At 55.8% G+C, this 19,934-nt stretch overlaps 2 protein-coding genes across 2 annotated transcripts in view; both read right to left on the bottom strand.

Annotated features, from left to right (window-relative positions):
- LOC125441065 (villin-1-like) overlaps nt 1-8,025 on the bottom strand; it is a 34,983-nt gene extending 26,958 nt beyond the window's left edge. Inside the window, exon 1 of the mRNA XM_048511362.1 lies at nt 8,016-8,025. The gene's annotated coding sequence lies outside the window, so the exon portion shown is untranslated. The remainder of the gene's footprint in view (nt 1-8,015) is intronic.
- The window catches only part of PLCD1 (phospholipase C delta 1), a 160,135-nt gene that overhangs the window by 63,364 nt on the left and 76,837 nt on the right, over nt 1-19,934 (bottom strand).

Here is a 19,934-nt window from a genome sequence, read left to right as displayed (position 1 = left end):
TAAATAAATAAATAAATAAATAAATAAATAAATAAATAAATAAATAAGCGCTGTTAAACCCCACTGATTTTCATGCGAAGAACTAAAGCACGATCCTTTACCTGGGAGTAAGCTGGGTTGCTGGCAATGGGGCTTGCTTCTGAGTAAACCCTCCTAGGGTCATGATTCACCTGTTGGAAAAGTTGCATGGTTGCTTCAAAGCAAAGCCACCGACTACCACCAAGCTTACTCCCGAGTAACGCATGCCTCGGAGCCAACCATTTTTTCTAAACTAAAACCTCAGTATTCAGGTTAAATTGCCGTGTTGGCACTTTGCGATAAATAAGTGGGTTTTGGGTTGCAATTTGGGCATTCGGTCTCGCCGCAGCTGTCCATGGGTCCAGGCGGAAGTTGAGACCCTGTAGAGCTGCAGCTAGGCTAAGGAGGAGGAGGAGGAGGAAGAGTCCAGATGCTGCCCCCCCAATATTAAATGGTTAATATGATCAATAAAGCATGATAATTTAGCATGTAATGACCCTTAAACATTCTGCTTTCCCCCCCTGCAGGTTAACGGTGGAAATGGATCATGACTACGGGCTGGAGTTTTACGCGCTAGCAAGCAGCCTCATTCCATCGGATCCCCTCAAAGGCGTACGAGCACCTTGTGGTTTTCTGCTGTTAAGCCAGCGGGAAGGGAATGCCGGGTCTTTTCTCACATGCCTGTCGTTCAGCCATGGCAAGTCTCTGGAAACACTGCCAAACAACAAGCACATGAGAAAAGGCCCAGCGTGTGCAGGAAAGAGAAACACAAACCCTCTTTGAGCTTTGCAAATCTGTGTTGCTGGTCATAAAACTATGTCACTGGCCGATCAATAAACATGTCCCATCCCCCCACCCCCACCCGCGGATCTCAAAATGGGTCACAATGATGATCCAAATGCAACAATATAAGCCCTACAACTTTTAACAGCTGTTAAAACAATGCAAACATTACCATACGGTGAGAGCAAGACCGTCTACTCAACATGGTCTTCAGCCCGTGGTTACTAATATGATTGAAGTCTATAAAATTATGCATGGGGTAGAAAATGTTGACAGAGAGAAATTTTTCTCTCTTTCTCACAATACTAGAGCCAGGGGGCATTCATTGAAAATGCTGGGGGGGGGGGGGGGGGAATTAGGACTAAAAAAAGGAAACACTTCTTCACGCAACGTGTGATTGGTGTTTGGAATATGCTGCCACAGGAGGTGGTGATGGCCACTAACCTGGATAGCTTTAAAAGGGGCTTGGACAGATTTATGGAGAAGTCGATCTATGGCTCCCAATCTTGATCCTCCTTGATCTGAGATTGCAAATGCCTTAACAGTCCAGGTGCTCAGGAGCAGCAGCAGCAGAAGGCTATTGCTTTCACATCCTACATGTGAGCTCCCAAAGGCACCTGGTGGGCCACTGCGAGTAGCAGAGTGCTGGACTAGATGGACTCTGGTCTGATCCAGCTGGCTAGTTCTTATGTTCTTATGTTCTTATGATCCTCAGGTGGGTCACAAGCCCCCCGTTAAAGTTACCTTGTGGCCCATTTTGGAGTTGGTCAAATACCGACCTCTGGCTTTGTCAGCCACAGCACCGTTGCTGATGCTGGACAGAGCTCTCCGGTGCCTTTCCTAGTGGCCAGTGCCAAACTGCGCCAGTTTCCTTGGATCTGCTGGTGGGCCCCAAACCCCATCAGAGATCACTTGATGAGGCAGTTCATAGCCCACGTCTCCTACAGTCCATTCTCTGCAGAGCCCCACTGGATCAATATAACCTTCCAAAGGTGGCAGCGGGTTGAAAAGCCATCCCACCAGGTGTGGTAGTGCCCATTCTTGGGGCCAGACACTGCTGCCGTGGCATCATAAATGTGATTTTACACACTCCCATACCAAGTTTCGGCACTTAGTCATATCTGCCCAAGTCAGACTCAGCAAGGTTCTGGGTATCCACAGCATGCCTGTATGGGAGCCGCTCAGAGGCGGACAATCCGCAGGCGCCAAAAGTACTGAGCCTAACGGGTCTCCGCTTGTTCTCCTTTAGGTCTTGACAAATTCAGCCACTTCCCTGAACCTGAAACTCACCAATGACACGGAAACCACTCTGTCCTTCAAGCTCCTTCTGACGGCACCTTTCTCCGTGTCAGGAGTGGACCCCAAAACGTGCTTGGTGACATCTCACAGCGACAGGGAAAATGGAGGGCACCATTTTGTACTCAGTGCATTACAAAACATGCTGGTAGGTCACTCCTTAGTCAAGAAGGGGCTGTTTGTGCGAGGAATCAGCAACCCGGTCTCAGAGCGAAGAGAGCATTTATCACAGTGGATGAAATTGGCCACAGGACCAAGATTTTCATGACCTGCTCATGAGAGTTACTGTGTCTCTATCCATCAAGTCACACCTGAGGTAAAGCAATCCAGGAGGGTTTTCAAGGCAAGAGATGTTCAGAGGTGGTTTGCCATTGCCTGCCTCTTTAGAGCGACCCTGGTATTCCTTGGTGGTCTCCCATCCAAGTAGTAACCAGTTCTAATCCTGCTTAGCTTCTGAAATCTGATGAGATCAGGCAAGGCTGGGCCACCCATGGGCTGTCTCATCAGATCTCAGAAACTAAGAAGAAGAGTTTGGATTTATATCCCATCTTTCTCTCCTGTAAGGAGACTCAAGGTGGCTTTCAAGCTCCTTTCCCTTCCTCTCCCCACAACAGACACCTGGTGAGGTAGGTGGGGCTGAGAGAGTTCAGAGAGAACTGTGACTAGCCCAAGGTCACCCAGCAGGAATGTAGGAGTGCAGGAACACATCTGGTTCACCAGATAAGCCTCCGTCACTCAGGAGTGCGGGATCAAACCCGGTTCTCCAGATTAGAATCCACCTTCTCTGAACCATTACGACCATGCTTATCCCAGCAAGGTTGATCCTGACTGGTATTCGGATGGAAGACAACCAAGGAATGCCAGCATTTGTAATGAGGAGACAGGCAGTGGCAAACCACCTCTGAACGTCTCTTGCCTTGAAAACACCACCTAGGGTTGCCGTAAGTCAGGTGTGTCTTGACAGCAGACAAAAATACGCTTAGACCCTGAGAGAAAGCCTGATACATCATGATGATGATGATGATGATGATGATGAAGAAGAAGAAGAAGAGGAGGAGGAGGAAGAGGAGGAGGAGATGTTTGGATTTATATCCGCCCTTTCTCTCCTGTAGGAGAATCAAAGGGGCTTACAATCTCCTTGCCCTTCCTCCCTCACAACAAACACCCTGTGAGGTGGGTGGGGCTGAGAGAGCTCCGAAAAGCTGTGACTAGCCCAAGGTCACCCAGCTGGCGTGTGTGGGAGTGCACAGGCTAATCTTAATTTCCCAGATAAGCCTCCACATCTCAAGCGGCAGAGCTGGGAATCAAACCTGGTTCCTCCAGATCAGAGTGCACCTGCTCTTAGCCACTGCTCTTAGCCACTACGCCACTGCTGCGCCACTAAAGCACGTTGCCTGATTTTGTGACATCAGCTTTCCGATCAGCATGGCTCTGCCATTAACACAGTTCCATGGGTCTCCCCCACAGGTGAAGGTGTCATTCCACACAACCCTGGAGTTACTGACCTACCAGCACCTTCCTGAGGACCAGATGTTGTCTGGGGTTCAAATGCTCCAGCTTGACAAAGGAGACAAGATCCTGGAATTTAAGCAAGACCTGATCATTGAACACAGTAACAAAGCAACTCAGGTATGTAGGTTGTGGGGCTCCAGGAACCCTCAGAACCCCATTTGATTTAGGGCAATGTCGCCCTCTCTTGGGGGACTTCAGGAGGGATCATTAAAGCCAGCGTGGTGTAGGGGTGAACAGCTGTGGATAATCTGGGGAAGGGATCTGATGTCCTCAAGGCTTGTATACAGTCTCTGTCGTAAGCTGCAGTACTGCAGTCCAAGCTCTGCTCACAACCTGAGTTCGATGCCGAAGGAAGCCGGTTTCAGGCAGCCGGCTCAAGGTTGGCTCAGCCTTCCATCCTTCCAAGGCTACCAGTCACAGACCAGGAAAGGGATTTGGGCGTCTTAGTTGATAGTTCCATGGGAATGTCAACTCAATGCATGGCAGCTGTGAAAAAGGCACACTCTATGCTGGGGATAATTAGGAAAAGAGTTGATAATAAAACTGCAAGGATTGTCATGCCCTTATATAAAGCAGTGGTGCGACCGCACTTGGAGTACTGTGTTCAGTTCTGGTCGCCACATCTCAAAAAGGATATCGAAGAGATAGAAAAAGTGCAGAGAAGGGCAACGAGGATGATTGAGGGACTGGAGCACCTTCCCTATGAGGAGAGGCTGCAGCGTTTGGGACTCTTTAGTTTGGAGAGGAGACGTCTGAGGGGGGATATGATTGAAGTCTATAAAATTATGCATGGGGTAGAAAATGTTGACAGAGAAATTTTTCTCTCTTTCTCACAATACTAGAACCAGGGGGCATTCATTGAAAATGCTGGGGGGAAGAATTAGGACTAATAAAAGGAAACACTTCTTCACGCAACGTGTGATTGGTGTTTGGAATATGCTGCCACAGGAGGTGGTGATGGCCACTAACCTGGATAGCTTTAAAAAGGGCTTGTGGGGGTGGGGGGGGGGGGGGGGTGGGGCGGGGGGGGGGGGGGCGGCGGGGCGGGGGCGGCGGGGGGGGGCGGGGGGGTGGGGTGTTGGGGGGGGGGGGGGGCGGGGGGGGGGGGGGGTGGGCGGGGGGGGGGGGTGGGGGGGGGGGGGGGCAGGGGGGGGGGGGGGTGGGGGGGGGGGGGGGGGGGGGGGGGGGGGGGTGGGGGGGGGGGGGGGTGGGGGGGGGGGGGGGTGGGGGGGGGGGGGGGTGGGGGGGGGGGGGGGTGGGGGGGGGGGGGGGTGGGGGGGGGGGGGGGTGGGGGGGGGGGGGGGTGGGGGGGGGGGGGGGTGGGGGGGGGGGGGGGTGGGGGGGGGGGGGGGTGGGGGGGGGGGGGGGTGGGGGGGGGGGGGGGTGGGGGGGGGGGGGGGTGGGGGGGGGGGGGGGTGGGGGGGGGGGGGGGTGGGGGGGGGGGGGGGTGGGGGGGGGGGGGGGTGGGGGGGGGGGGGGGTGGGGGGGGGGGGGGGTGGGGGGGGGGGGGGGTGGGGGGGGGGGGGGGTGGGGGGGGGGGGGGGTGGGGGGGGGGGGGGGTGGGGGGGGGGGGGGGTGGGGGGGGGGGGGGGTGGGGGGGGGGGGGGGTGGGGGGGGGGGGGGGTGGGGGGGGGGGGGGGTGGGGGGGGGGGGGGGTGGGGGGGGGGGGGGGTGGGGGGGGGGGGGGGTGGGGGGGGGGGGGGGTGGGGGGGGGGGGGGGTGGGGGGGGGGGGGGGTGGGGGGGGGGGGGGGTGGGGGGGGGGGGGGGTGGGGGGGGGGGGGGGTGGGGGGGGGGGGGGGTGGGGGGGGGGGGGGGTGGGGGGGGGGGGGGGTGGGGGGGGGGGGGGGTGGGGGGGGGGGGGGGTGGGGGGGGGGGGGGGTGGGGGGGGGGGGGGGTGGGGGGGGGGGGGGGTGGGGGGGGGGGGGGGTGGGGGGGGGGGGGGGTGGGGGGGGGGGGGGGTGGGGGGGGGGGGGGGTGGGGGGGGGGGGGGGTGGGGGGGGGGGGGGGTGGGGGGGGGGGGGGGTGGGGGGGGGGGGGGGTGGGGGGGGGGGGGGGTGGGGGGGGGGGGGGGTGGGGGGGGGGGGGGGTGGGGGGGGGGGGGGGTGGGGGGGGGGGGGGGTGGGGGGGGGGGGGGGTGGGGGGGGGGGGGGGTGGGGGGGGGGGGGGGTGGGGGGGGGGGGGGGTGGGGGGGGGGGGGGGTGGGGGGGGGGGGGGGTGGGGGGGGGGGGGGGTGGGGGGGGGGGGGGGTGGGGGGGGGGGGGGGTGGGGGGGGGGGGGGGTGGGGGGGGGGGGGGGTGGGGGGGGGGGGGGGTGGGGGGGGGGGGGGGTGGGGGGGGGGGGGGGTGGGGGGGGGGGGGGGTGGGGGGGGGGGGGGGTGGGGGGGGGGGGGGGTGGGGGGGGGGGGGGGTGGGGGGGGGGGGGGGTGGGGGGGGGGGGGGGTGGGGGGGGGGGGGGGTGGGGGGGGGGGGGGGTGGGGGGGGGGGGGGGTGGGGGGGGGGGGGGGTGGGGGGGGGGGGGGGTGGGGGGGGGGGGGGGTGGGGGGGGGGGGGGGTGGGGGGGGGGGGGGGTGGGGGGGGGGGGGGGTGGGGGGGGGGGGGGGTGGGGGGGGGGGGGGGTGGGGGGGGGGGGGGGTGGGGGGGGGGGGGGGTGGGGGGGGGGGGGGGTGGGGGGGGGGGGGGGTGGGGGGGGGGGGGGGTGGGGGGGGGGGGGGGTGGGGGGGGGGGGGGGTGGGGGGGGGGGGGGGTGGGGGGGGGGGGGGGTGGGGGGGGGGGGGGGTGGGGGGGGGGGGGGGTGGGGGGGGGGGGGGGTGGGGGGGGGGGGGGGTGGGGGGGGGGGGGGGTGGGGGGGGGGGGGGGTGGGGGGGGGGGGGGGTGGGGGGGGGGGGGGGTGGGGGGGGGGGGGGGTGGGGGGGGGGGGGGGTGGGGGGGGGGGGGGGTGGGGGGGGGGGGGGGTGGGGGGGGGGGGGGGTGGGGGGGGGGGGGGGTGGGGGGGGGGGGGGGTGGGGGGGGGGGGGGGTGGGGGGGGGGGGGGGTGGGGGGGGGGGGGGGTGGGGGGGGGGGGGGGTGGGGGGGGGGGGGGGTGGGGGGGGGGGGGGGTGGGGGGGGGGGGGGGTGGGGGGGGGGGGGGGTGGGGGGGGGGGGGGGTGGGGGGGGGGGGGGGTGGGGGGGGGGGGGGGTGGGGGGGGGGGGGGGTGGGGGGGGGGGGGGGTGGGGGGGGGGGGGGGTGGGGGGGGGGGGGGGTGGGGGGGGGGGGGGGTGGGGGGGGGGGGGGGTGGGGGGGGGGGGGGGTGGGGGGGGGGGGGGGTGGGGGGGGGGGGGGGTGGGGGGGGGGGGGGGTGGGGGGGGGGGGGGGTGGGGGGGGGGGGGGGTGGGGGGGGGGGGGGGTGGGGGGGGGGGGGGGTGGGGGGGGGGGGGGGTGGGGGGGGGGGGGGGTGGGGGGGGGGGGGGGTGGGGGGGGGGGGGGGTGGGGGGGGGGGGGGGTGGGGGGGGGGGGGGGTGGGGGGGGGGGGGGGTGGGGGGGGGGGGGGGTGGGGGGGGGGGGGGGTGGGGGGGGGGGGGGGTGGGGGGGGGGGGGGGTGGGGGGGGGGGGGGGTGGGGGGGGGGGGGGGTGGGGGGGGGGGGGGGTGGGGGGGGGGGGGGGTGGGGGGGGGGGGGGGTGGGGGGGGGGGGGGGTGGGGGGGGGGGGGGGTGGGGGGGGGGGGGGGTGGGGGGGGGGGGGGGTGGGGGGGGGGGGGGGTGGGGGGGGGGGGGGGTGGGGGGGGGGGGGGGTGGGGGGGGGGGGGGGTGGGGGGGGGGGGGGGTGGGGGGGGGGGGGGGTGGGGGGGGGGGGGGGTGGGGGGGGGGGGGGGTGGGGGGGGGGGGGGGTGGGGGGGGGGGGGGGTGGGGGGGGGGGGGGGTGGGGGGGGGGGGGGGTGGGGGGGGGGGGGGGTGGGGGGGGGGGGGGGTGGGGGGGGGGGGGGGTGGGGGGGGGGGGGGGTGGGGGGGGGGGGGGGTGACTTCATTCTCTAGAACTCACGTTATCTGGAACTCTTCATCAGCTGAATGTCCAGAACACACACATACACACACACACGCAGGCAAAACCCGTTCTGTGTAAGCCCTGCCCCCAAGCCATGTGTGTGTGTGTGACTGACCAAGGATCAGCCAGGAAGTTTTGTGGTGCAGGGAGATTTGAACCCGGGTCTCCAAGATCCTAGTGTAGCATTCTAACCCACTTTATGATGCTGGGGTCTGACTGCAGGTGTTCAGGTCCCTGGATCACCTGAAAATTGAGAAGCTTGCCCAATCAGTCCTGTTGAATGTGAACTGGTCCCTTGTGAAATTGCGCCTGAAAGCATTATTTCTCCTCCTGCTGCATGCGCTGCTAGAAGTCCGGCCCCTCCAGAAAATTAGTTTGGAAGGATGACATGTCCAAAACGGAAAGAGACCAAGACCGGGCTTATCTCAAGCGACTGGACGCGCGCCACAACTTCCTGAGAAACCCTCGCTATTTCCTGCCTAACACACTTAGTGGAGGCAAGTCCCTGATTTTGCCACAAAGGAAGGTCCGCCGAATGATATCGGGAAAAGAAAGAACCGTAGTAGAAAGGTAGTGTGTGATCAAGATAAGCCTTAAGATAATAGCTCTTTGAACAGCCTTTATCTCAGTGTTTCATATGACTCTTTGTAAGATGAATCAGTGTTATGTGGAAGAGGGGAGGAGGGACGGTTGGCCTAAGGCGGGGGTGGCCAACCTATGGTGCTCCAGATGCTCACTGACTACAATTCCCATCAGCCCTTGCTCACATTGTCAATTGGCAGAGCTGATGGGAATTCTGATGGGAATTGTAGTCCATGAACATCTGGAGCACCATAGGTTGGCCACCCCTGGCCTAAGAGGACCAACAGATACACCAAAGATTTTTCTCTCTTTCTCACAATACTAGAACCAGGGGGCATTCATTGAAAATGCTGGGGGGAAGAATTAGGACTAATAAAAGGAAACACTTCTTCACGCAACGTGTGATTGGTGTTTGGAATATGCTGCCACAGGAGGTGGTGGTGGCCACTAACCTGGATAGCTTTAAAAGGGGCTTGGACAGATTTATGGAGGAGAAGTCGATCTATGGCTCCCAATCTTGATCCTCCTTGATCTGAGATTGCAAGTGCCTTAGCAGACCAGGTGCTCAGGAGCAGCAGCAGCAGAAGGCCATTGCTTTCACCTCCTGCCTGTGAGCTCCCAAAGGCACCTGGTGGGCCACTGCGAGTAGCAGAGTTCTGGACTAGATGGACTCTGGTCTGATCCAGCAGGTTGGTTCTTATGTTCTTATGTTCTTAAAGATCGTGGGCCATTGGCAGTCTGCAAAAAATACATTTTATGCACAGCCATCACTCGGTCTGGGGCTACTCAGGAAGAGGAGAGGGGCTTCAACGCTTCAAACTGACCTTTGCACAGGTTTTTCACTAATATGGATATTTAATAGACTCATACCCCACCTCTTAAGGTGCTCGAAACATGGTTTGGGTTAGCAACATTAAGCAGGGTTCAAAGGGTTAATCCTTTCTGCACTTCCCACAAAGCCCCAATTCAAACCACTCTGTTACAGACTGACTGTTCTGCCGCCTTCATTTGTTTGTGCCTTAAGGCCGCTGAACGAATTATGTTGAGGGGTAAGCAAAGAACTGGTTCCGGTGGATTGGCTCCCCCGACCTGAACCACTCGTCTGTCTGGATGCAACCCCGCATTTAATGCAAAATATGTGGCCGCCACCATAACACCAGCTCCCCCCCCCCTCTTATTCTAATAACTAGTTGTCATATTCCCTGTATTCTGACCTGGGAGTCAGTGGTGGGATCCAAAAATTTTAGTAACAGGTTCCCTCGCCAGCCCCCCCCCTCAGCAAAGGGGGCAGAGGCGTACCTAGGGAAACCTGAGCCATGGGCAAAACCTGAGTTGGATGCCCCCCCCATGGGCAGCCACCCCACCACAACCCCCCAAATTTTTTTTGCACTAGGTCATTTCTAAATCATCATCACATTATAGAAAATGCCCCAACTCACAAATCTGAACACAGCAATGGTGAAACACACAGGTCCTTTGATAGAGACTGGTGAGATAAAAGGTACGAAAGGCTGAGAATCAGTGAATTGCGGTACCTGAAAGGGATTAACCCAGTTCAGGGAGTTACATTATCAGTCGCAATTGCTATATGGAACCTTCACGTTCAAAGGCAGGATGCCTCTCGGGGAGGCGAGGGCGTGGAGATGGAAAAACGGACCCAATTAGTAACCACCTCTCGGCACACACAAATAATTAGTAACCCACTCTCAGGAACTGGTGAGAACCTGCTGGATCCCACCTCTGCTGGGAGTGTTTGTGCCTCAAGCCAGGTCTGAACTTCATATCAGAGCCCAAGAGTTGCTTTTGTACCATTTGGGAATGGCTGAACGGGCAGTTTGTGTGCCAAAAACGAGCAGCCTCGCATAATGCAGCACACAGCAGCAGCACAAGGCAAAACGGCAAAGGAACAACCATCCCCAGAGCTCTTTGAAAATCACCAGTTCTAACCTGTTGTTTTAACCTTATTATGGAAGGAGCCAAATGAATGTTCTTTTAGGAAGTCAGTTCCAGAGGTTTAGGTGGCATCTGTCTCGAGCAGCCAGACAGCACACACGGGAGCGGGGGCGGGGGGATAAGGAGCAGGCTCAGCAGGGAGGTTGCTTTAGTAACCCCTTCTCGGCACTCAGAAAAAATTAGTAACCACTTCTAGAGAAGTGGTGAGAACTGGTTGGATCCCACCTCTGCTCCTATTTAGCACAGAGATCCATTTTGAAAGGCCTGAAATTACTGGGATGTGAATTTCAAAGGATTTAACAAAACAGGACAGATCTGTAGATTGATTCACACTGTATCACTGGCAGGACTTAATTTGGACTGGGTTTACCTGGGGTTAGACCAGCTCCTCTTACAGCAGTGGTGGCGAACCTATGGCACGGGTGCCAGAGGTGGCACTCAGAGCCCTCTCTGTGGGCATGCATAAACAGAGTCGTGCCCCCCCCCCATCACATCTAGGCTGGCCTAGGCCTTTGGGCTCAATTATTAGCATTAAACCCAAGACCAAATTTTGGGGAAGCAGTGTAGGTAACCCTGTAAAGCGCTGTTAAACCCCACTGATTTTCATATGAAGAACTAAAGAGCGATCCTTTACCTGGGAGTAAGCTTGGTTGCTGGCAATGGGGCCTGCTTCTGAGTAAACTCCCCCAGGGTCACGATTCACCCATTGGAAGAGTTGCACGGTTGCTTCAAAGCAAAGCCACCGACTACCACCAAGCTTACTCCTGAATAACGCATGCCTTGGAGCCAACCATTTTTTCTAAACTAAAACCTCAGTATTCAGGTTAAATTGCCATGTTGGCATTTTGCAATAAATAAGTGGGTTTTGGGTTGCAATTTGGGCACTTGGTCTCAAAAAGGTTCGCCATCACTTTCTTATAGGGACTCAAACCATTCAAATGTCAAAGAGCTTGTGACAGTGAAGCTGGCTTGATAGTATCAGTGGCAGCATCTCCAAACTGAAACACGGACTGCCCGTAACAGAGGTCTAAGGGAGACCCATCTGCATCCACCCATGTATTTAAACATATTGTAACCACAGGTGGACAGTCGTAATGTGGTAGTTCTGGGTGCCACCTATCTACTGTGCCCCGTGCCTAAAGTCTCAAATGAAGAACTCAGAATTAGTAGATGATATTCTTTACTGAAGCACTATAGCAAGATTATAGCACTGTGGCCCTATCAAGGCCCACGAATGCCCAGAAACAAGCTCTGCGCCCCCTTCCAATGATCTTTTGCTTTTGTTCCAGCAGTTCTGGTGCTGTCCCTATCTTTCTGTCAAATCCTCCGGTTGTTTTGTTTTCAGATTACGAAGTCGGCCGAGTTTATGAGGTAAGAACTTCTTGTCGGGCAGAGAATTTGTTTTTCTTCTGAAGGAATGATCAAATTTTGCATGTTTCTTTGTTTTCTCTTTGCCTCAAGAGTTTTCGTAAGTTCCTTCTTGCACCATTGTGTGTTTTAGATTCATATTCAATTCAGGGGGATCTCTGAACTGCTTTAATAAAGTTTTAAAGTTGGTTTTACTGTCAGAAGCGCAGTAGTTTAGGAAACACCTTTCAGGCCGAATTACATGTCCATGATTTTAAGAGTTGGGTCCAGATCTCTTGTACCACGCAACAGCTGCAGGGAATAGCTTTTAAAAAAAATAAAGGAGAACAGATGGGCTCAGAACGCCACCTGCCTCCCCACCCCCACCCCAGAGCCATTTTAGAAGAAGAAGAAGAGTTTGGATTTATACCCCACCTTTCTCTCCTGTAAGGAGACTCAAGGTAGCTTACAAACTCCTTTCCCTTCCTCTCCCCACAGCAGACCTCTTGTGAGGTAGGTGGGGCTGAGAGTTCTGACAGAACTGTGACTGCCCCAAGGTCACCCAGCAGGCTTCATGTGGAGGAGTTGGGGAAGCAGACCATGAGTCCTCTGGGAAAGGGTGGGATAAAAATATGATAAAATAATAATAAAAATAAATTAGAGGTTGCCATTTGTGTGGGGGAGCGGGCTATCAAATCCTATTGTGCAGATTGGACTCCTTGCTCATGTGGAGGAGTGGGGAATCAAACCTGGTTCTCCAGATTAAAGTTTGCCATTCATGTGGAGGAGTGGGGAATCAAACCTGGTTCTCCAGATTAAAGTTTGCCATTCATGTGGAGGAGTGGGGAATCAAACCTGGTTTTCCAGATTAAAGTTTGCCGTTCATGTGGAGAAGTGGGGAATCAAATCCTATTGTGCAGATTGGAGTCCTTGCTCATGTGGCGGAGTAGGGAATCCAACCTGGTTCTCCAGATTAAAGTTTGCCATTCGTGTGGAGGAGTGGGGAATCAAATCCTATTGTGCAGATTAGAGTCCACTGCTGTTAACCACACTGGTGCAGAAATAGCGTGGAGAGAGTTCTTTCCCTGTTTTTGTTGCTCCGTGGGGAGCATCCTGTGCATGTAGAGAAAATAATAAGAAAACAATGCCCCCCGCTCCCCCACTCCAGTACTGTTTGGGTGCAGGAAAACGACTTGAGGCAAGGAGGCAGAAGCCGTTCCTCCCACTGCAGTGGAATTGCAGACCCGTTTGGGCTCTCCATAATTTTTAAAAGCCCATTTTCCACAGCTGCTGTGTGGCTGTGGGGAACCTGAATTGAATCCAGGGACCGTGGACCCAGCTCTTCAAAAACACAAATGTGTAGTTTGGCCCTTTCAGTCAGGTTGGGTGCGCGGGGCTATAGTTTTTCAAGTGGCTCAGAGATGGGATGCGCTGCACTGTTCCCTCATTTTTCCTTTTTTATAGATGACCATTGAGTTACAGAACATGACTTCAACGTCTCAGAATTTTAGAATAATCCCTCCAGCGACAGCCGCCTTTGCCATTGGGTTAGGTGAGTTCCAGGGAGGGCAAATTACTTGTGCATTGGTTTGCCACAGGAACTGGATTTCATGCCATCAAGAGGTCAGTTCCTGCTTTGTGGGGGGTCCATATCAGCCCGAAAAGCAAGAGAAAGATGCCTCTTCTGACTCAAGGCCAAGCGGACTCACAAAATGGCTGCTGCAGGAGGCGGAGTCAGTCACAATATGGCTGCCACAGGAGGCAAAGCCAACCACATATGAATGAAACTGCAGTGGAAATGTAACCTCAGCTAGTGGGTTCTGTGGGGCAGAACGTGGAATGAGTTTGCAACAACAAATTTTTAAAAACAAAATGGTTTACTTTCTTAACATATAACATCAACATTTAACATCACATTTCAAGGTCCTGTTCAGGTTGCATTTTCATATTTACAGTCTACTGATACTGCCAAGTCCAATTCTTCTTTGCAAGTGGGTTGGCTCCTGAAGACTCCAAGGGCTTGATGAACAGGATTCAACATGATGAAGGTTTCCAGGAGAACTCTCACCCATTACAACCACAAAAAGAACCCTGAAACAATAAACTCCAACATTTACAACATAGCAAAAAATAAACAACTACCTTCCCAGTAGTTCCCAATAATATTGCAGTTTACCTTAACAAGGTGTTAAGGGCTTATACAACCAAGGTCCAAGTCTGGTAGCCTTGTCTCCTCCAACTACATGAGGTCTGCAGCCCACTCCTGCTTTGGGTCTCCACCCCTTTCTGGGTCAACCCATTCTGAGCAGGGGGGTTACAGAAACTCCACCCAGATACGTGCAAATGTACCTCGTCTCCCACCTATGAGGTGTACAGAACGAATACCCAACTACACACTGTGCCACATCTCACCATCACCTGCCTCTGAAGATGCCAGCCAAGGATGCGGATGAAACATTGGGAGCTAAAACTACCTGCCCACGGCCACACAGCCCAGAAAACCCACAACAGCCGTCGATTCCGGCCGTGAATGCCTTCGAAAGTACAACCACAGAATGTCTGGGACTTGGGTTTCGCCAAGCTCTAATAGTCACTCTTCAACCTTTCAGGCAGAAGATGTGATTTATAGGATGCCTTTTTAAAGATGAACATGTTGGTTTCTTCAATACACACAGCTTTCTTTCAGTCCGACAGTGGAGATCTTTATGCTGTGCTGGCAGGTGCTGGCAAAGCAACATGTTTAAAGGTCTGCTTAGCCAATCAGATCTCCAGTGGCCAATCAGAAGGCCAGCTTGCACCAGCTTCATCTGGCCCCACCCACTTTCTAAAACACTTGGAGGGTGCCGAAGAAGGTGTCGGTGGGAGCTGTGGGGCCTGTTCGGGACCCCAGATTTAGGGGATTACAGCCAGCATGTAGCATCTCGTAATTTTTTTTTAAATTACAGAGCTTCTCTTGAGAGCCAGCGTGGTGAAGTGGTTAAGAGCAGGTGAATTCTAATTTGGAGAACTGGGTTTGATTCCCCACTCCTCCACCTGAGTGGCAGAGGCTTATCTGGTGAACCAGATGTGTTTCTGTACTCCTACATTCCCGCTGGGTGACCTTGGGCTAGTCACAGTTCTCTCCCAACTATCTCAGCCCTACCTACCTCACAGTGTGTCTGTTGTGGGGAGAGGAAGGGAGAGGAGTTTGTAAGCCACCTTGAGTCTCCTTACAGGAGAGAAAGGTGGGGCATGAATCCAAACTCTTCTTTTTCTTCTTCCAGGGAAATTTCCAGGGGAAGGCGGGATTGTCGCTCCTGGGATGAGTTGCTACTACACGGTCCAGTTTATTCCTGAACATCTGGCAAATTATGAGGATTACGTATTGGTAGAGACACAGTCCCCTTACCCACTCGTTGTGCCCTTGGAGGCTAGAAGACCACCTCCGATCTTAACACGTAAGTAGAATGTTGCCAATCTCCGCATTTTCCCATCTTTTGATTCCATGTGAACAAGTGTGTGTCCAAAAATAAATCAATAAATAAAGAGCGGGGGAGTGAATTTGTGCGTGAATTTCCACTACAATTGTTGCTGGGAACAGTTGGCTCTGTGTGTGTTTTAAACCGTGTGCGTAAGCCAGTCTGAGCCCACTTTGTGTTGGGAAAGGGCAAGGTGTAAATATAATAAACTGAACTAACACTCAGTTCAGTTGAAAACCCTACAAGATCGTCGTAAGTCAGCGGTGACTTGATGGCCAAAAATATATATATTTTCCCCAGGGAGTATGTAAAACTTGACCTCCCCCACTAGAGGCAGCTGGAAGTGTTCCAGCTCATTGTTCCATTCTTAGACTCAGCCTCTTCCTTCTCAGCTCAAGGATAGTGTGTTGTAGCAGTTAGAGTGTTGGACTAGGGATGAGGAGAGCTGAGTTCGAATCCCCACTCTGCCATAAAGTTCACCCATCAACCTGGGGCCAGACTAACCTACCACAGTTATTACAGTTGTCTGCGTTTCTCATTCATTTTTGCTGCTTTCTGAAAACTCTGCATCAGTAGAATCGTATACTTCAGCCTTGCCACTGAGGTTGATCTAAGAAACAGTCTCTGCTGAGCTGCCATTGGCTTTCATCGCCTTTGGATTTCTGGTTGTTTCTGTTGCAGTACCTGAGGTCTTGGATTGTGGCGCTTGCCTCGTGGGTGGAGTAAAGTTTTCAGAGTATCTGTGCAGAAACGAGGGAACCAGCAGCGGGAAGTTTTGCATCATGCCCAAGGGAACGTGGCCGCCTCCTCACTTCCAGGTAGGCAACAGGCGTTGGGGATCCGGTTTCCCTTTCCTCCTCTGCCAGCGCACTTGCCCTTCGGCGGGTGTTCTTTAAAGCAGGGGCTGGCCACGTTTTTGATCTGAGGCCCGCTTTGGAGCCTCTGTCTGCTTTGGAGGGCTGCTAGTGTTAGAAACAGGGAAAACTGGCATTCAGCTCCAAGCCCCCAGAAATGAGCAGAGAGCGTGCTGCCAGCAGGCAGGGGCGTGGCCAAGTCTGATCTTGCAGGGCCAAACAGGAGGTAATCACAAGTGTGGTCAGGGCGCAGCCAATGGGTCAAGGCAGGTGGCAGGCAAGGCGTAGTCAGGTCACAGACCAGTGGTTCAAGGCATGGGAGAACCGAGAAGCAGGCTTGGAATCAATGAAGATCCAGGCACACAGTGGTGACCGGCACACAGTGGTGACCGGCACACAGTGACGACGCTTGCTGCGCCCAGGCAGAAGCAAACTCACTGCAAGGTTTCTATAGAGAGCCTGGTTCAAAGGGCGGGGATTCTGCAAGGAGTTAATCCTCCTCAGACACAGAGGCTTCTAATCTCCCATATCTTGCTGCCATAATGGTGCCCAAGTTTTAAGCTGTTCGGCAGCGGCCAAGTCTGGCAGGCCCATTCTCCCTACCAATTGACAGATAAGAGCAACATTTCATTTCTGCTTTAATGGAATTGTCTGATTGATGTAGAGTGCAGCATAGATTTTAAGAACCAGACTCTTGTTTTAAAGACCAGATTCTCACTGCCTTAAACCATGCAGAAAGGATGGGTATATATGTATCAGTCAGTCAGTCAGTCAGTCAGTCAGTCAGTCAGTCAGTCAGTCAATTATTGATTCCTCCTCCCTTTTTTGTGAAGGCGGTCGCCACGTTCGGTTTCGTGGAGCAAGAATCATTTGGGATCCAACCTGCTGTTTTCGAGCTGTTTCCAGGCCAGTCTGTAGTAATTGAGGTCAGTCGCATGCCCAGAATTGCAGGAGGGAGGGGGGGCTGTGTCCATTTCCTATGGGAGGGCATTGCACAGTTTTGGGGGCTATAGCAGAGAAGGCCCTGCTTCTCATGGAGGATAATCTCCAAGGGCTTTTCAGCCAGTCTGCTGGAATATAATTTAGGTGCAGGGACAGGGAAGAGGGCATGCAGGAGTAGGTTGTCCCCAAGAAAGCGCCTGCAAGGGGGCACATCCTAGGGATCACGAACAGTAAATTTCCAGCACCTCCAACAAACTACATTTCCCAGAATTCCTTGGAGACAGCTGTGATATCTAAACTGGTAAAAAGAAAAATTGTAGTCTGGGCAGACTGTGAGTGCTTCTCTTTTTATGATGCGGAGCCTTCTCTTTCAGACGGTATTCTTCCCCAGTTTTCCTGGAACGACATCAGTGACGTATATCATTGTTTGTGACAATTGCCAGATCAAAGAAATTACTGTGACAGGTTTGCTGCTATCTTTGTGGATTTAAATTTCAAGCGGGAAGGGTTTTGTGGGGCCGCCTGGTCTGCTGCAGGTAAGTCCTGCCACCTGCAAGGTCCCTGTTCCCCTGGCTAACATAGATCACAGCACACCTTTGCATTCTGCATGTACGCACAGTACCACATGTACGCACAGCTGCATGTACGCACAGCTCAGCAGTGACGCCCTACTCCTACATCTTCACAGCAATGGCTGCGTTTATGTTTTTTTCATCTTGGTGACCAACGAAGGGGAGTTTTGGTAGAGAGTCAAGAGGCCAGGCATTTCCAACAGGGCAGGTTGCGGATCCTGCCTGAAGGGCCATTTATACGGCGGGGAGCTGTTAAGACATCGATATCTGATGACACCACCATCTTCCCCCTGACGCGCCAGCTGGTCGTGGGAGGGCTGGGCAGGTTGCGTTTCAGGAAGCAGCCGTCGGACCTAGAACCCCTTGCCCCAGGACTAAACAAGGTGGCTAAGGATAGGGGCCCCCTGGCTGCTATTCTGACTGTGGCCCCAGATCACCGACTCTGTGGGATTTTCTTTGATCCAGCTGGCTCATGCATGAGCGACTGGCTTGGGTGGTGTGAGCCCCTCGCCCTTCGTCTCGGCTGTAGCACTTTCACCATCTCCTACACCTACCACTACTCCCACAAAGTTTACTGGAAATCTGAACAACGCAGCCCCTTCGCTGTTATTTAGCGCTCTTTCAATCTCAGCTTCCCAACCCCTTACTACACTTCTCTCATGTAGAGGATTATTGTTGCAATTGGAATGTTTTTGTAATTATTATTGTTGTATCATAGGCGTTAGTTGTAAGTAGTTAGTTGTCCAGCCTGGTTGTATAGATAGGCTGAGACTAGTTAGGCTTTTAGATAGAGGGAAGTTGCATAATTATGGGGGCACCAACTTTGGGGCTGGGGATCCCTGTTTTGACGGGACGGGGTAGATATTGCGGTAGGCGGCGGCCATATGATAGAAGACGTACGAGATACAGTTATGCTCGTCCACCTTCTGGCCTCCGACCTATCCCAAGAAACGATGGTGGTTGGGATCAGGGACACTCTGCTTCGTCATTGGTGTTAATTAATGCCAGGTCCATCAACAATAAGACCACGGTACTTCGAGACTTTCTCGGTGCCCAGCAGGTGGACCTGGCAGGTGTCACCGAAACCTGGGTGCGCGAAGGTGAGACCGTCGCCTTGGGCGAAGTCGCGCCCCCGGGTTTCGCGTGCCTTCACCGATCACGAACACAGGGCCGGGGGGGTGGGGTGGCATTGTTCATCCGTGAGTCTATTCCCTTTAGGGCAGTCCCTGTCCCGGAGGTCACTGGCATGGAATGTGTCGGCCTGGAGTGGTTGGCCTTGGAGAGGTTGGCTGTTCTCCTGGTGTACCGGTCGCCTAGCGCACCGGGAGACAGCCTGTCGCGGCTGCAGGAGGTGGTGTCGGACTGGGCGTTGCGATTCCCCAGACTTATTGTTCTAGGGGACTTCAACGTCCATGTCGACGCCGCCTCATGTACGGCGGCCGCGGACCTAGTGTCATCCATGGCGACGCTAGGCCTCTCCTTAATAAACTCGGGCCCCACCCATGAGGCCGGGCACACGCTGGATTTGGTCTTCGGGTCGGGGATGAACTTGGTCGTATCCTCTATTGATAGAGTGCCATGGTCCGACCATTATGCCTTGAAGGTCCGGGTGGACTTGCCGCAACACCCCTGTCTAGGCGACGGGCCGATTTTTGCCCGCCCGCGGAGACTTATGGATCCACTTGGTTTCCTGAATGCTCTCCGGGACCCTGAACCCGCCGGCACACTCGATGAGCAGGTGGAGGACTGGAATGCCCGGCTCTCCGATGCCATCGATGTTGTTGCCCCCCGGCGTCCTCTACGCCCCCGCTCTCGACGCGCTCCATGGTATACGGAGGAGTTGCGTCGGATGAAACGGGGTCTTAGACGTCTAGAGCGAGTGTGGAGGAAATCTCGCGACGAAGCTGCGCGAACATCTTATAGGACGTTTATGAAAGCCTATGAGATGGCGACGAAGGAAGCGAAGAGGGTCTTCTTCTCCTCCTCCCTCGCGTCCGCTAGCTCCCGCCCAGCTCAATTGTTTCGTATAATCCGGTCATTGACCTCCTTGTCAGAGAGGTCATCAAATTCTCAATTGGATATTAGCTGTGAGGCATTTATGAGCTTTTTTGCGGATAAGGTTGCGTCGCTCCGCCGTGACCTTCCCTCCACGTTGGCTACAATTAGTGAACTGGAGACTCCCTTGCCATCTTCAGGCCCTTGTTTGGCCCAGTTTTCCCCGCTCTGTGAAGCCGCTGTTGACAGGACCTTAGCTGCTGTTAGACCAACTACCTGTCCTCTGGATCCGTGCCCGTCTTGGCTTGTGAAAGCCTGCCAAGCGGAGCTACGGCCCCATCTGTTGAGTATCATCAATAACTCCCTTGAGCAAGGAGTTTTCCCGGATGGGCTGAAGGAGGCAGTGGTCCACCCACTCTTAAAAAGACCATCATTAGATCCTGGGGATCTGGCCAATTACCGCCCCGTTTCGAATCTTTCGTTTCTGGGGAAGGTAATTGAGAGAGTGGTGCTGGAGCAGCTTCAAGGTTTCCTGGATGACACATCGGCTTTTGACCCCTTCCAGTCCGGCTTCCGTGCTGGGCATGGGATGGAGACTGTTCTC

This window comes from Sphaerodactylus townsendi, linkage group LG11 (assembly GCF_021028975.2).
Source record: "Sphaerodactylus townsendi isolate TG3544 linkage group LG11, MPM_Stown_v2.3, whole genome shotgun sequence".
Taxonomy (NCBI): domain Eukaryota; kingdom Metazoa; phylum Chordata; class Lepidosauria; order Squamata; family Sphaerodactylidae; genus Sphaerodactylus; species Sphaerodactylus townsendi.
The sequence above is the reverse complement of the archived record's forward strand: the minus strand, read 5'-3'. Positions and strand labels throughout refer to the sequence as shown.